The sequence below is a fragment of the Ursus maritimus genome, unplaced genomic scaffold (assembly GCF_017311325.1).
Source record: "Ursus maritimus isolate PB19 unplaced genomic scaffold, ASM1731132v1 scaffold_21, whole genome shotgun sequence".
NCBI classification, from domain to species: Eukaryota; Metazoa; Chordata; class Mammalia; order Carnivora; family Ursidae; genus Ursus; species Ursus maritimus.
In genome coordinates this window covers 13,555,789-13,572,814 of record NW_024424564.1, presented here as the reverse complement: position 1 = coordinate 13,572,814, position 17,026 = coordinate 13,555,789, and positions in this window count along the sequence as shown.

Here is a 17,026-nt window from a genome sequence, read left to right as displayed (position 1 = left end):
TGGCTTATTTGACTCAACATAATGTTTCTGATATTTATCTATGCAATTGTGTGTATTAGTATTTGTTCATTTTCATTCTATTGTGTATATATACAGTTAGACTGAATAAACACGCATACATATATATAGAGAGAGAGTTGTCCGTTCACATATTGATAGCCATTTGGATTGTTTTTAGTTTCAGACTATTACAAATACAACATCTATGAATAGCCATGTACATGTCTTTGTATGGGGTCATATGCTTTTACTTCTCTTGGGTAAATACCTATGAGTGGAATGGCTCCTAGGATCAAATGGTAGGTATATATTTAACTTTATAAGGAACTGCCAGACTATTTCACATTGACAACATATGAGAATTACAGTTGTTCCACATTCTTGCTAACACCTGTTGAGTCTTTTTAATTTTAGCTCTTTTCGTAGGTATGTAGTGGAATATCATGTGGTTCTAAGTTACATTTTCCTGATGAGGAATAATGTTGAAAATCTTTCTCTGTGCTTATTAACCTTCATGTATCTTCTTTTATGAAGTGTCTGCTCAAGTCTTTTTTCATTTTTTAATTGAATTGTTTGTCTTACTGAGTTCATGTATTCTTGATAAAATCCTTTGTCAGGTACACAGATTGTGAATATTATCTCCCAATCAATGGCTTAGTATTTCATTTTTCTTAAGAATGTCTTTTGAAGATCATAAGTTTCCATTTTAATAAGATCCAGTTTATCATTTTTAAAATTTTATGATTGGTGCTTTTAGTTTCTTTTTTATGAAATTTTTGCCTACCCCCAAGGCCATGGAGATTTTTTCCTATATTTTTGTCTGGAGGTTTTATAGTTTTATTTTTTGTGCTTAAGTCAATAATATATTCCAATTCTCTTTTGATTTAAAAATAATAATAAAAGCCAGAACTCGCCTCCCTGTCTTCATTAATATTAAACTTATTTAAATTGAATTTATTAGTGACTCGGTGTTTTATTTTAAAACCCCAAGAATTACTATCAATGTAGTAAATCAGAACAGTAATATCTATTAATGAGGGTTTCAAATATATAAACTGCTTAGTTTCTTAGCAAAAATATCATGTTTCACATGTACCAAGGTAAAAGCACTAACCATAAGAATTTCCGCCTTAATTATGTTCTCAAGTACTATGTCCCGCTTCTCCTTTTACTCCCAGAAAGATCTCAATAGATCTATCTTATAAGGAAAAGTGACCAAAGGAGACAGAGCTCAGTAAAAATTCCACCTCCTCTCATACTCGAGAGTTGGGAAAACTACTACACAATCAGTATATTCTAAACCTGCTCTTGCTCTCCTTTTTCTTCCCTCGTACCCTGGTATATTTCCAATGATTTATGCTCTAAAATGGATTGGCCTCAGGAGACATCAGAGGGAGTTTTATAATGACTTAGGAAAAAATTCATTTTTTTCTGTAAGTAATGTGAAAACACATATGAATAAGCATTTCACTCTTTGATTTTAATATCTACTTCCATACATATACACACACACACATACATCACACATATATGTACACATACAAATACACACAGAGAGATTACCAGTGGTCTGTACCTGATGAAAATGAGGTTCCAAGACACCATCCCAATGTCTGTAATTCCAGAAAAGTGATTCTTGAAATTGCCCTGGCCCATTCTCCACACAAAATAACCTTGGTCTACACAATATTTTGTCTTTTAAATGTTTCTGTGCTTATGTGTTTTTCAGTACAATCCCAAAATAGATTATGAGTGTCTACAAAGAGAAGAACACCATGCTATGTTCTATAGCAGTGATCTTGAACTCTGGCCACATGTTAAAATAACCTAGGAAGTATTGATATAATACCAATGGCCAGGCCTACCCGATCTGATTGAATCAAGATCTCTGGGGCTGAGACTCAAGGTAACCCAAATGATTCTCATGTTCAGGCAGATGGAGAGCCATGGTTCTAGATTAATGGTTTTAAAGTGAGGTCTCTGAGACCCTTTCAGGGGGTCTATAATGTTAAATGGCAAAACTTTCCCCCAAACTGCTATATAATTACTGAATAGAACTTTCAGCATGCAATATATACATTTTGATATATTGAATTGAGTTAATCATGATTTTGCTTTTCATCCAACTTAATACAGTACTTTTGAAACAAGATATTCTTTGTCAGTAAAACAATTGACAATAAAACAACAAATGTTCTGGTACTTTCCATTTTACTCAGAGGTTTAGAATAAGAAAACAAATTATTATTTTCAAGTTCACTCTTCTCTGCTTATAGAAGCAATTTGGTGGAAAAGTTTCAAAAGCATCACCTTAATATAAAGAAGAAAATAACTTTTCTAACACTTAATAACAAAGTGTTAGAAACTAACCAAAAGCAGGAGGAATGGAATGGAAGGTGAGGTGATTATTCTGTTGGCCCTTCAGGGAGTGTCCTGGGTTTATGTTCTTGCCAGAAGCAATATCTAGCTATTTATGTTAAGCAAGTCAGCTGCTTGAGGTGAAAGCAAGCAGGCTTGAGGAAGACTGCTCTATACACTTCATCAAAAAAGATGAAGACAAAAATAGAAAAGAGGAAATGATCCAAAAAAGAAAACTGGAAAATATGTTTTTTAGGAGTCAGAGGGGAATCAAAAGCCATATCCAAATAATACTGAGCAGATAAATATGGCCTAAGGGAAAAAGAACAGCAACTTAGTATTACTGGAACTCAAATTAAGTGCATGCCTCTTCTCCCAGAGTAATGCACCAGAAGTCAGAGAAAGGCAAATTTAAATATTCACAAGAAATCATTCTTCGTTATTTGATTGGCAAAACATTATAAAAGTTGCTTCTATGCATTTTGGGGAAGGTATAAGGAAACACATATTTCTTCCATTGTTATTTGAATGTAAAAATGGCACAGTTTTTGGAGGATAATATCCATTAAAAGTTAACATTACTTTGACCAAGTAATTTCACAAGAATCTATTCTTGAAAAATAATCAAACATGAGCACAAAGATACAGTCACAAGAATGCTCTTTGCAATATTATTTGTGACTGAGACTAAGCACTGAAAACTTCTTACATGGCCATCAAAATGGACAGGGTTAAATATAGCCTGGTACTTTGTATCTTGTTGTAGTTAAGAATAATAAAGTGGATCAAAAAAATATATACTATGCCCCAATTATATAAAAATACTTCAACTCAATGTGTGTGTGTCTCTGTGCATGGATTTAAAGACATAGAAAAAAATTTAAATAATTTCCTACATTGGTTCATGTAATGTGGGAAAAGGTATTGAATAGATAATTAGATATAAGGACATATACATGTATTCCTACATATATGAATATACCCAGATCAGTAAAAGTGGACTTTTTAAAGAGAAAGCAATACCCTGCTGCTTTTTGTAAGGGTCAGAGAAGGGAAAATTCCCACAGAAGAGACTTGGGAATCTTCTAAAGAGACTATAAAGTCATAGAGAGAAAACAAGGATTTGTAGCATTTAGGACTGTGGGATAGTGGAGTGCTTTCATTGTGTTTTCTCTCTGAATGTTGGAGTATGGGAGGAAATAGTATATAGGAAGTGAGTAGCTGGAGATGGATATAGATAAAGATATAAACGCTTTTGGATTTCTAAACATAGTGAATTAGGAATGTATTCATGTCACCCAATTGGTGAGATATTGACCGACACACTATCTGACTTTTTCAATGGGAATTTATATGGAATAAGATGAGTTGGAAAAAAGAAATATCCAGATAAAATTTGTCAATTTTTACCTTTTTTTTATAAGATTTTATTTATTTATTTGACAGAGAGCCAGCCAGCGAGAGAGGGAACACAAGCAGGGGGAGTGGGAGAGAAAGAAGCAGACTCCCAGCGGAGTAGGGAGCCCATTGCAGGGCTCGATCCCAGGATCCTGGGATCACACCCTGAGCCGAAGGCAGACGCTTCACGACTGAGCCACCCAGGCGCCCTTGACAATTTTTACTTTAAAACATCAGTTTCTCCTGCACTCTATGAAACAATTTTTTAAATTATAAATACCTTTCATATTTTGGGGTTAAGGTCTAAAAATGTTATCATATATATAAATGGTTGCAAAGGATATAATTTCTTGTGTATTTTAAATAATGACACTTTTAAATAGAACTGTTCCATCGTGTTTAATGTGAGTCAAATGAATCTAAATGCTATAATAATTCAAAGAATACATGAAATGTTCTTCTCTGTCATTCTTAAATCACTCCTTTTTCTATCTGAATGTACATTTTCATTCCCCAGTCCCAAAGAATTTGATCTTAATGCAATATATTGTTATGCTTAAAAGTCTTATTGATCGGGGCGCCTGGGTGGCACAGTGGTTAAGCATCTGCCTTCGGCTCAGGGCGTGATCCCGGCGTTCTGGGATTGAGCCCCACATCAGGCTCTTCCGCTATGGGCCTGCTCCTTCCTCTCCCACTCCCCCTGCTTGTGCTCCCTCTCTCTCTGGCTGTCTCTATCTCTGTCGAATAAATAAATAAAATCTTTAAAAAAAAAAAAAGAAAAAAGTCTTATTGATCAACTTGTCATATTCTCTTTAATAAAATATGTATATAAATCAAAATTTTAATTTTCAAAAATTTTATGGGACCATTGAGTATGACAGCCTTTCTTCTGCACTGAATTATCATTAAAATAGCTTTTAGTACATAATCAATCAAAACATAAATATATTTAAAATTATTAGAATTAGTAAACATAAAAGTAAAATTTTATTGAGAATTCCCCCCTTACTGAAATTAAGGTGCTCTTTATTTTTCAATGAGTTCATGTATCCATGGATGATTACTACTTTTATCTATAATGAGAGGTTAGTGGAAATTAACAGCCAAAAGAAGAGACATATTAGACCACCATTAGGAGCTGGACTTAAAAATAGTGTTGTTAAATGTACCATTTACAGTAGAATTCACAATGTGTTTCTATTAAATTACCCAACTCTAATACCATATCCCTTGGAAAAGCTCATTTACCTCGAGTTATGTGTGCCCCCATTTGAAAATCAGTTATAGAATATATCAGGATGACATAAAATGATGGCAAGGGTCAATAGGTCACATGAGAAAGTCACTAAGAGAAGGATCAATAACATCAGAGTCTCACATAAATATACCAATGTGCAAGCAATAGATAATAAGTAAATCTAATAACATAGGTGATAAATAGAGCCTCATCCTGAACACTACAGCTGAGTAAATGATGTGAAATGATGGAAAGCTATAATGTGTTCCAAATAGAGATATTTGAAGGAAGGCAGTGTAGGACTTTATGTCATTCGTCCCTTATACACCTAATTTTGGTAGCATTCTGAGAGACAGTTAGAAAAATATCCCAGAAATCATGAATTAAAATGATACTATTATTAAAATATACCACAGACAACAAAGCCAGTTAGAAGAATTTGATGATTTTTTTGCAAATTATAAATCGTAAAGAAGCCCCAATAAATAGCATTTCTCTTTCCCACCATCGCTTCTAGTGTAATCCCTGAATTAGGAAAATGAGGCCAGTTATTCACAGGCAATGATGGTTTTAAAGGAGGCTTACATCAGCTTATGACAAGGATGAGCAAAGGAAAATTTAACCTTTCTGTGGACATGCTCCCTCCTAAGTGAAATAAGGGAAAAGCTGAAATAAACATTCCCATTTGCTCTTGCCAAATTCTCCAGTCCAAAACCTCCCAGGGACAAAGTAAGTAAATGGAGCAGAGAGACCCATAGTTCATTACTTTAGCTCCCTATATGAAAAAGATCAGGAGTAGGAAATAAATATTCCCCATTAATATAGATTATAAAACAGGCAAAGAGAGAGGAGGAGATATTAATTATGAAATTAGCTATCTGGACATTTTGCTGGAAATCTTACTTTCCTCTTAAATAAATTGTCAGTGAGGTTTTTAATTGCACCTGCTAATATTTTCAACCCTCAGAAAGAAAATGAAATAGTAGGTGAAACTACTCTAAAGTTATTACTTCTTTCTCTTTTTTTTAATTTAAAATTTGAGTATGGAATAAAAGTATATCAAAATTCACAAGATAACAAAGGGTAAACTGTGACAAGTAAATCTGAATGATGTTTAATGAGAAAGGAAGAAATAATAGATATGGGGTGCATTCCATGTGCCAGCCACTGTTCTAGATGCTGAAGATTCAAGAGTGAATCCGGTAGACAAAATCCCTGCCCTGTTGGAGCTCATCCTGTGGGGGAAGATAGAAAATAAACAATGTATGATGGTAATAAGTACAATGGAGAAAAATTAAGACAGATAAGGGAGACAGGTACGCTGGAGGTAGATGGTAAAATTTCACACACTTTTGGGTAGAGACCCAAAGGGAGTAAGAACAAGCACTATGGAGATGTGGAAAGAAAGGCATTTCAGGTAGATGGATCGTTAAGTACAAAGACCCTGCAGGAGCTCCCTGACCAAGTGTGAGATCAGCCTGAAGTCCACAAGGCTAGAGTGAAGTGAATGAGGGAAGAGAGCTGGAGATGATAAGGCCAGAGAGGTGGCAGTGTTCTGATTGGAACTTTCACTCTGAGTGAGCAGGTATACCACTGGAGGATTGTGAACAGACGAGTAACACAATCTTACTTCTTAGAAGGACCATTCTGGTTTCTATTTAAAATAGAGACAGTTTCAATAATACAGGCCATAGATGACGGCAGCATGAATTCAAGTAGAAATATAGAAGACAGTAAAATGGTTGTGTTTGGATCATGGATGGTTTTTGAATGTAGGAACAATAGATGTGAAATGTGAAAGAAGGAACCAAAAATAAATTCAAAGTTTTGACCCATGTAACTTGAAGGACTGAGCTGTCATTTACTAAGGTGAGAAAGACTACAGAATAAGCTTATTTGAAGAGAAATTGAAGAATATGATTTTAGACATATTAAGTGAGTTTGAGGTCCCTATTCGACTTCCATGTAGAACTATTGAATAGCAGATGGACATAGGAGTCTGGGATTCAGTGCTCTTCAGTAGAAATATAATGCAAGTCACATATGCAATTTTAAATTTTCTAGTAGCTGCATTTTAAAAAGTTAAAAGAAACAAGTTTTTTTTTAGTAGTATGTTTATTTTGTAGGAAATATTATCTTTTCAACATGTAATTAAAATAAAAATTAATGAGATACTTTCCCTTCTTTTAAAAAAAACCTAAGTTTTCATAATCTGGTGTATATTTTGCACTTCATAGCACAGTCTCAATTCAAAATAGCCACATTTTAAATGTTCAATAGCCACATATGACTGATGGCTATATTGTTGGACAGCATGGGTTAAAAAAACAGATGACTACAGAGGAAATGGAAAAGTTCAAATAAAAAAAAAACTTGAATGAATTATAGAAAGAATAATACTGTACTTTAAGATACTTTTGGCAACAAGTAAAAGCCTCACACCCCAAACCTCAAACAAGCTTAGAGGAAAGTATGTAACAGCCATTAGAGCAAGTCCTAAAGTGGGGCAAACGCAATCATGTCATCAAAGACCCAGGTTCTTTCCATGTTTTTACAACATCATCTGTGTGTTGCCTTATCTGGTAGAAAATGGCAGTGTTAGTCCCAGATGTCACATCTTGATACAACAGCATTCAGGAATAAAATGAAGCATTTCTTCTTCTGTGTCTCTCTTAGTAAGAAAACTTTCCCAAGAGACCCACCCTCCCCATAGGATTCATTTCACATCTCATTGGCCAAAGTTGAGTTAAATGCTATTCTTTAGTCACTGTTAAAAAGTGGATATGGGGAGTTCCAATTCTGGATAAGATGAAGTAGGCATTTCCCAACCTACCTAGAATAATTAAACCAGGAAAATATTAAATGGAACAGATATTTGAGGATTCTTAAAAGTGAACATCAGCATACAGATTTGGGAAGAAGATAGGGATTCAAATCACCCCTGAATCAACAGTGAGTCTATTTCTTTTTCTTCCTCCAGTACCCCACAGCCTGGTTTCAAGGTAGGCCAAAAACCAGATGTACACATTTGTGTGGATAGATCTCAAGAGGAAGCCCTCTAGTCCAATCTCAAGGAGCACAGAAGTCTACTGGCAGCAACAATCATTTCAGCAGAAGCCCACAAGCACCTAAAACTCCAAGAAAGAGAAACTTTCCTCTCTGACCAAAGGAGCTGTGGTCCCAAGAATGTGGCAAGAACTTCTGTTGTTTTCTGTTGTTTTTTATCTCTGTGTCCTGATGAAAATTGATGACTACAAACTCTCTAAAAAGTTAGTGCAAGTTTTGGTTTGGTCCTGAAGTTGGGTGCAGGTGCAAGAGCTGTATGACAGAGCAGAGTGAATAAAACCTCAGCTTTCCAGACAGAGGACCATACAAGGGAGCCACAGGAACCATAAACTATAGAGGAGCTAGTGGAGAGGAAAGAGCTCAAGAAAGCAACATTATAGGGTTTTATGAATTCCTGGGTTCATCCTGGAGCTACACATACATGGATCTAATCCTAAACGGTATATTAAATACTTTGATAACTGAAATGAGAGACAAAACCCTCCCAGGTCCCAAACTGGCCACTGGATGTGGGACAAATCTGCATAGTTCAGCAAAGGTTTTGAAATAAAACTGAATTAAAGCCACAACTCATAGAAAGCTGACTGGAACTAATGGCTTGAACTCCAATAGGTCATTTGACTGCTAAACAAAAATATTAACAATGTCCATAATATTTAAATAAGACCCAAAGTCTCATAACCTTATATTCAAAATGCCTAAGTTAAATCCAAAATAACTCAATATATAAAGAACCAGAAAAATCTCAACCTACATGGGAAAAGATGATCAACAGATGCCAATACTGACATGACAGAAATTTTGAAACTGTCTTATAAAGACAGGTAGCTAGTACAAAAATGTTCAACAAGTAATGAATGAATGGAAAGATAGTAAATCTCAGCAATGAAATAGAAAATGTAAAGAAGACCAAACAGAATCCTTAGAACTAAAAAATACAATAACTAAAATTTACAAGTCACTGGATATTCTCAATAGCTGAATGGATATGACAGAGGCAAGATTCAGTGAACTTAAGGACAAACTAATAGAATCATCCAATCTGAGCAACAGAGAGAAAAACATTTGAAAACCCGAACAGGGCCTCAGAGATCTGTGAGACAATACCAAAAGGTAAATATTCATTTCATCAAAATCCCAGAAGAAAAATGTTACAGTGCAGAACATAATATTTGAAAAACTAATGGCTAAAAAATTCCTGTTTGGTAAAAGGTATAAACTTACAGTAGATTCCAGAAACTTGGTGAATCCCGAACAGGAGAAAAGTCATTAGTATCTTCATATCCATGCTCATACACATTGCACTCATACTACTGAAGACTAAAGAAGAGAATCTTGAAAGAAGTCAGAGAAAAATGACACATTATTTATAGTAGAACAATAATTAAAATGACTGAGGACTTCTCATCAAAAATCATAAAGACTAGAAGGAAATACAACAACACTTTTTAAGTGCTGAAACAAATATCTGTCAACCCAGAATTCTATCTCCAATGAAAATATCAGAAATGAAGATGAAACAGACATTCTCAGCTGAAGAAAAATTAAGAAAATTCATTGCCACTAGACCTGCAGTAAAAGAATCGCCAATGGAAGTTATTCAGATAGAAAGGAAATGATAACCAAAGTAAATCTGGAATATCATTTATAAAGAAAGCGCATCGGAAACAGTAAATATATTGGTAAATATAATATACTACTTGCCTCTTCAGTTCTTTAAAATACAATTGATAGTCAAAAACATATTATTACACTATAGGTTTTCAATAATGAGGTATATATGAAATCATATTACAAACAGGTAAGATAAAGCCACCTATACTGTGTGGTAAGATGTATACATTCTGCTTGAACTAGTTAAGTATTGATTTTAAATAAACTGAAAAAAGTTAAGTATGCATATTATAATGCCTCCATTAGATCATCCACTAAAAAAGAAAATATAAATGAGGATATATATTTAAAATTAAAATGGTATCCTAAAACAATGTTCAGATAACCCAGGCAGGAAAAGGGAAACAGAGGAATGGAAAACAGAGAAAACTAACAGAAAAAAAAAATGGTATATACCTCTAACCAAATATATCAATAATTATATTAAATGTTAATGGCCTAAATGTGTAGACTAAAAGAGAGTGTTAGAATGGATTTAAACTGTCTGATTCAACTATGTGCTGTCCATAAGAAATTCACATCAAATATAATGCTATAGATACATTAAAAGTTTTTAAAAAGACAGAAACTAAAATAAAATAAGATAAAAGGACAGAAACAAAAAATATACTATGCAAACACTAGTCAAAAAAGCTGGTAACACTTTATTAGTATCAGACAAATTAAACCTCAGAGTAGAATAAATTAACAAGGTAAAAGAGAAACGTTACATAATGATAAAAAGAGTAGATGACTAATTAGGATATAACAAACAAAAAATGTGCATATATAATAAGAGAGATTAAAAATACGTGAATAAAAATGACAGAATTGAAAGGAAAATAGACAAATCCACAATTACAGATGAAAAGTTCAAAACTCATTTCTCAGAAATTGATAGAATTAGTAGACTGTAAATCAAAAAGTACATGTAAGAACTGAATAATACCACAACACGGGGCGCCTGGGTGGCACAGCGGTTAAAGCATCTGCCTTCGGCTCAGGGCGTGATCCCGGCGTTCCGGGTTCGAGCCCCACGTCAGGCTCCTCCTCTATGAGCCTGCTTCTTCCTCTCCCACTCCCCCTGCTTGTGTTCCCTCTCTCACTGGCTGTCTCTATCTCTGTCAAATAAATAAATAAAAAATCTTTAAAAAAAAAAAAAAAGAACTGAATAATACCACAACAAACTAGACTAGTCAGCACTTATAGAACACTCTAGTCAATGACATCAGAACACGTCATTTTCAATTAGACATAGACTATCACCAAAATAGACCATATCGAGGATAAAATAACAATAAAACTTTAACAAATGTTAAGAATTAAAATCTTACAAAGTACTTTTCTGATCGTAATGGAATTAAAGTAGAAATCAATAAAGATGATGGGAAAATCCACAAGCACTCAGAAATTAAACAATATACTTCTAAGTAATTCATGATTCAAAAAGAAATTCTCAGGTGAAAAGAGAAAATATTTTGACCTTAATGAAAAAAATCGACATATCAAAAAACCTGGGATGCTCCTAAGTGATGTGGGGTTTTTTTTAAGATTTTATTTATTAATTTGAGAGAGCAAGAGACAGAGAAAGCACGAGCAGAGGGGAGAGGCAGAGGGAGAAGCAGACTTCCCGCTGAGCAGGGAGCCCAATGCAGGGCTTGATGCGCGGCTAGACGCGGGGCTTGATGCGGGGCTTGATCCCAGGACCCCTGGGATCATGACCTGAGCTGAAGGCAAACACTTAACCAACTGAGCCACCCAGGCACCTACTCCTAAGCAGTGTTTAGAGGGAAATTTATAGCAACAAATTCTCATATTAGAAAAGCAGAAAGGCTTTAAATCAATAATCTAGCTTCTAACTTAATAAACTAAAAACAGGAGCGCCTGGGTAGCGCAGTCGTTAAAGCGTCTGCCTTCAGCTCAGGGCGTGATCCTGACGTTCTGGGATCGAGTCCCCCATCGGGCTCCTCCGCTGGGAGCCTGCTTCTTCCTCTCCCACTCCCCCTGCTGTGTTCCCTCTCTCGCTGGCTGTCTCTATCTGTGTTAAATAAATAAATAAAATCTTTAAAAAATAATAATAATAAAATAAACTAAAAACAAAATTTAAAGTAAAGCCAATCAATGAAAGCAGAAGAAAGGAAATAATAAGAGCAAATATCAATGATTTTGATAACAGAAAAACAAGAGAGACAACCAAATCAAAAGCAAGTTCTTTGAAAAGGTCAATAAAATTGATATAACTCTACAAAGGCTGACGTAAAAAGAGAGAAAGAAGACATTAGTTATCAGGAATGAGAAAAATCAGGAATGCAATTTCAGGCTATCAGGAATGATGAAACAGATAATACCTCCAGAAATAGAAAATATAAGGGAATAATGAACACTTTTATACGTAATAACAAATTAAGTAATCCTATGACTACTTAAGAAGTTAAATTCTTATAAGGTATTTACCTTATAAGAAAATAATCTTTAGGGGCGCCTGGGTGGCATAGTGGTTAAGCGTCTGCCTTCGGCTCAGGGCGTGATCCCGGCGTTATGGGATCGAGCCCCACATCAGGCTCCTCTGCTATGAGCCTGCTTCTTCCTCTCCCACCCCCCTGCTTGTGTTCCCTCTCTCGCTGGCTGTCTCCATCTCTGTCGAATAAATAAATAAAATCTTTAAAAAAAAAAAAAAAGAAAAGAATCTTTAACCCACATGGTTTCATCAGTCAATTATACCAAACATTTAAAGAAGAAATAATACCAACAATTCTAAAGTCTTCTAGAAAATCCTAGAGGAAGTAATACTTCACAACTCATTTTATAAGGCCAGAATTACCCTGATACTAGGAAAAACTAGAAAAGACACTACAAAAAACAAAACAAAACAAAAACTATAGACTAATATTCTTCATGAATGTAGATGCAGAAATCCTCCAAAAAATACCAGTAAATCAATTGTAACAATATATAAAACAAATAATAGAATGCAGCCAAGTGAAATTTATCTCAGGAATACAAGGCTGGTACAATACTCAAAAATCAACCCATGTAATCCATCATATTGACAGCATAAAAAGAAAAATCATGATTATATCAATTTATGCAGAAAAAGCATTTGAAAAAAGTCAACATCCATTCATAATAAAGATCCATAGCAAACTAGATTTAGCAAATAGAAATTAACTCAACCTAGTAAAGAGTATCTACAAAAACCCTATCACTAACATCGTACTTACATGGTGAAAAACCTGAGTTTTTTCCCCTAAGTTTGGGAATAAGGCAAGAATATCCACTTTTATCACTCCTAGCCAGGGAAGGAAGGAAGGAAGGAAGGAAGGAAGGAAGGAAGGAAGGAAGGAAGGAAGGAAGGAAGGAAGGAGGAAGGAAGGGGAGGGAGGAAAGAAAGGCATACAAATGGGAATGATGTATAAGATTAGTCCTATTTACAGATAACATAATTGCTTCTGTAGAAAAATCCCAAGAAATTTACAAAAAAAAATCTTTTGTTTAGCAAAATCACAGTATATAAGGTTAGTACAAAAATATATACACATATTTCTATACACTAGCAATAACCAGTGAGAATCAAAATTTCAAAGGCAATACCATTTAAAATAACTCCAAAACAAGAAATAATTAGGTATAAATTTAACAAAACGTGTACTGGATCTGCATTCTGAAAGCTATAAAACACTATTTAAAGAAATCAAAGAAAACCTGAGTTAATAACAAGACACTCAACATTTTTAGATTGGAAGACTCGACATAGTAAAGATGTCAATCCTCTCCAAATCAATCTACAGATTCAAAGCAAGCATTCCAATCAAAATCCAGCAGAATGTTTACTGGATATAGACAAACTGATTCTAAGAGTCATATATAGAGAAATATGAAAAGTCCAAAGGAACTAGAATAACCAGAACAACTTTGAAAAAGAAGACTAAAGTATGAGAAATCACACTATTCAATGTTAATAATTACTATAAAACTGCAGTGGTCAAGACGGTGTGATATTGGCAAAGGGAAAGACACATAGATCGATAGAACGGAACAGAGAGTACAGAAATAGAACCAAACAAATAAGGCCAATTGACTTTTTACAAAGGTGGAAAACCAATTCAATGGAGAAGGGATAGATTTTTTCCAAAAAATGGTGTTGGAACAATTGAACATCCACCCAAAACAAGAGAGAGAGAGAGAGAAGAACTTTGACCTAAATCACACATTTACAACAAAAATTAACTCAAAATGGATCATAGATGTAAATATAAGATGCAGAACTATAAAACTTTCAGAATAAAACACAGGAGAAATTCCTCATGGTTTGAGAGAACTAAAGTGGTGTTAAGTATAACACATAGATATAAATCCATAAAACATAAAAATTAATAAATTAAAATTTTTTTAATTGCTCTATGAAGCACACTTTAATAAAAAGACAAGCTGCAGACTGAGAGAAAATATTTTTAAATTATATATCTAACAAAGGACTTGTATCCAGTATATAGAAAGAGCTATTATAACGCAACAGGAAAATAACCCAATTAAGAAATGGATAAAGAACTTGAAAAGACACTTTACCAAGGAGGACATATGTAAGTTACATAAGCACATGCAATACAATCAATCATTGGAGAAATGGAAATTAAAGCCACAAGGAGACACCAGTACCTACCTATAAGAATAGCTAAAATTAAACACTCCGAGTGGACAAAGATGCAGAACAATGGGGAGTCATAAACTCCTGATGGCCATGCATGATCCAGTCACTCTGGAAAATGGTTTGGTGATTTCTTATGTTAAATAATATACTTACTATATGACTATCTATTCTACTCCTTAGTATTTCCCCCAGGGAAATGAAAACTATGTTCACAAAAATACTTGTGCACAAATGTTTACTACAGCTCTATAAATGATCACCAAAAATTGGAAACAATCCAGACGTCCTTCAACAGGTGAGTCAATAAACGAACTGTGGTTCATCATTATAGTAAATACTACTCAGCATAAAAAGGAACAAAGTATGGTCACATACACAACTTGGATGAATTTCAAAAGCATTATGCTGAATGAAAGAAGCCAGTCTCAAAACGCTGCACACTGTAAGATTACATTACTAAGACAGTCTCAAAAAGATAAAATGATATTGACAGAGACTAGACAGTGATTGCCGGGGGGTGTGGGTAAGGGTGAGGCTGTAACTACAAAGGGATGGCACGATGAAGTTTTTTGGAGTGAAGGAACTGTTCTGAATTCGGACTGTAGTGGTGTTACCACCTATCCATATATGAGGTAAAATCTTTGGTACTGCCTGCACACACACCCACGAAGTGAATTGTACATTAATTTAAAAAATTTAAAAAAACAAGTTAAATGGATTATGCACATGATTGCATGTATAAAGGGAGTTTCGGGTAGGATTGAAATAATTCAACCACACAGGAATCCTTTTAGGAAGAAAGGGAAAAACTACGTGTTCAATATGCAGAACCAGCAGCGATCGCTCTAAGTAGACAATGAAGGATGAAGAGATAAAAGAGAGTGGCTTAGATCGCTTAAAAATTGTGGTAATGGATAAATTCTAGATTGAATTGAGATGTCTGAAAAGTAATGCAAAAATAAACTTGATTTTTTTTTTTTTTTTTTTTTTTTTTTTTTTTTTTTAGTTATTTGGAGCAAAAATAAGGAAGCAATAAGCCCTCTGTGAAGGGCAGATGGCAAAAGGTTAACAGATGTCAGTGAGAACATGGGACTATCTAATTGTTATTATGCCTCTATTTTCTCTGTCAGGGAGATGACGTTACATACACCAACACACAATGTACAATATAATTCCACTTGAAACAGATAGATAGACACAAAGACACACACACTATGTGTATGTGCATAGAAATAACATGGGAAGGATATACACTGAAATGTTAACAGTTGTCATTTCTAGGTGTAAGATTTTCATTTTCTTTCTTGCTGTGCACATGTATTTGCCGAATATTCTTCAATGCACACTTAATACTTTTAAAATAAAACAGAACGAATAAGTGGTTTTAAAATGAAAAATAGCGTAAAAGAAACTTTAAGAAAACAGAAGCTCCAGGTGAGAAGTTTTTAAAAGAATAGAGAGATTTTACGAGAGTTACAATTACGTACTCCCCAAAGCACTGCAAGAAATTTTGGAGTACGGAACACATGCAAAAGTAATTCCAATCTTCAAAAAAACAAAGTTTCTGAAAAGTATGGCAAGACCCTACTCCTAATTATTGAAGGAGTGGATTTGGAGAATTTAGAAAAGAAATACTACTAGGATCCTAGCTTAGGCTCACTAAAAATAAGTCATGACAGACAAACTTCATTTCCTTTTCCAGACAGTTATTACGAGAAGTCCTCAGACTTGACCAGTTCAACACATTTTTCTCTCTTTCTGATGAGAGTGTCTTGATTTTATTTGGGGAAATTACTCTGGCTATCTGACAGACTTCTAAAACTTACCACGTCCAATAGTTCATTCATCTTTTCCCCTCAACCTGGTCCCTTTGGTATCTTTCCCATCTCAGGACATAGCAACTGCAACCTTCTGTTACTCCAGCCAACCATCCTGGAATCATCCCTGATACATCTCTCTTTCTCACACTGCACCTTCCAATCCACAAGTATTTTAGGTTTTACCTTGATCCAACCACTTTCTCACCACTGCTGCTACCATTGCCCAGTGGCCCAGTGCTCAGTACCATACACCACCTTTTCTCATCTGGCTTGTTACAATAGCCACTAAGTGAAATCCCTACTTCTATTCTTGACTACCTACACCCTATTATTCTTTTAAAACACAAATTAGATCATGTCACTCCTGTTAGAAAACTTTCAGATGATTCCACATTTTACTCAAGTGAATGCCAAGGTGTTTACCATGGCCTTCAGGGCCCCTAATGAAATGCTTGGGTTTCTACTCTCCCTCCTGCTCTCTCTCTTGCTCATCTGGCTCTAGCCAGGATGCCTTTTTGCTGGGCCTTAAACCAGCCCTGCACACTCCTGCCTCAGGGCCCTTGTACTTGCTCTCTTCTCTACCTGGGAGTCTCTGCTTCCAGATCCCCACATAGCCAGGATGACCATATGCCAGGTTTTGTCTGAGAGAGTCCTCATTTGTGCCTGCTATCGCAGAATGACAGGCACAATATTAAAAGCTTCCCTATTTGGATAGTAAGTTACATGGTCACCCTATTCATGGATCACTGCTTCATCTCTGTCAAGTCTGCTCTATCTCAACTTCTCCTTGAGGACTCTCTAAAATCTGATTTAAAATTATAGCCTCACCACAGCACACTTAACCTC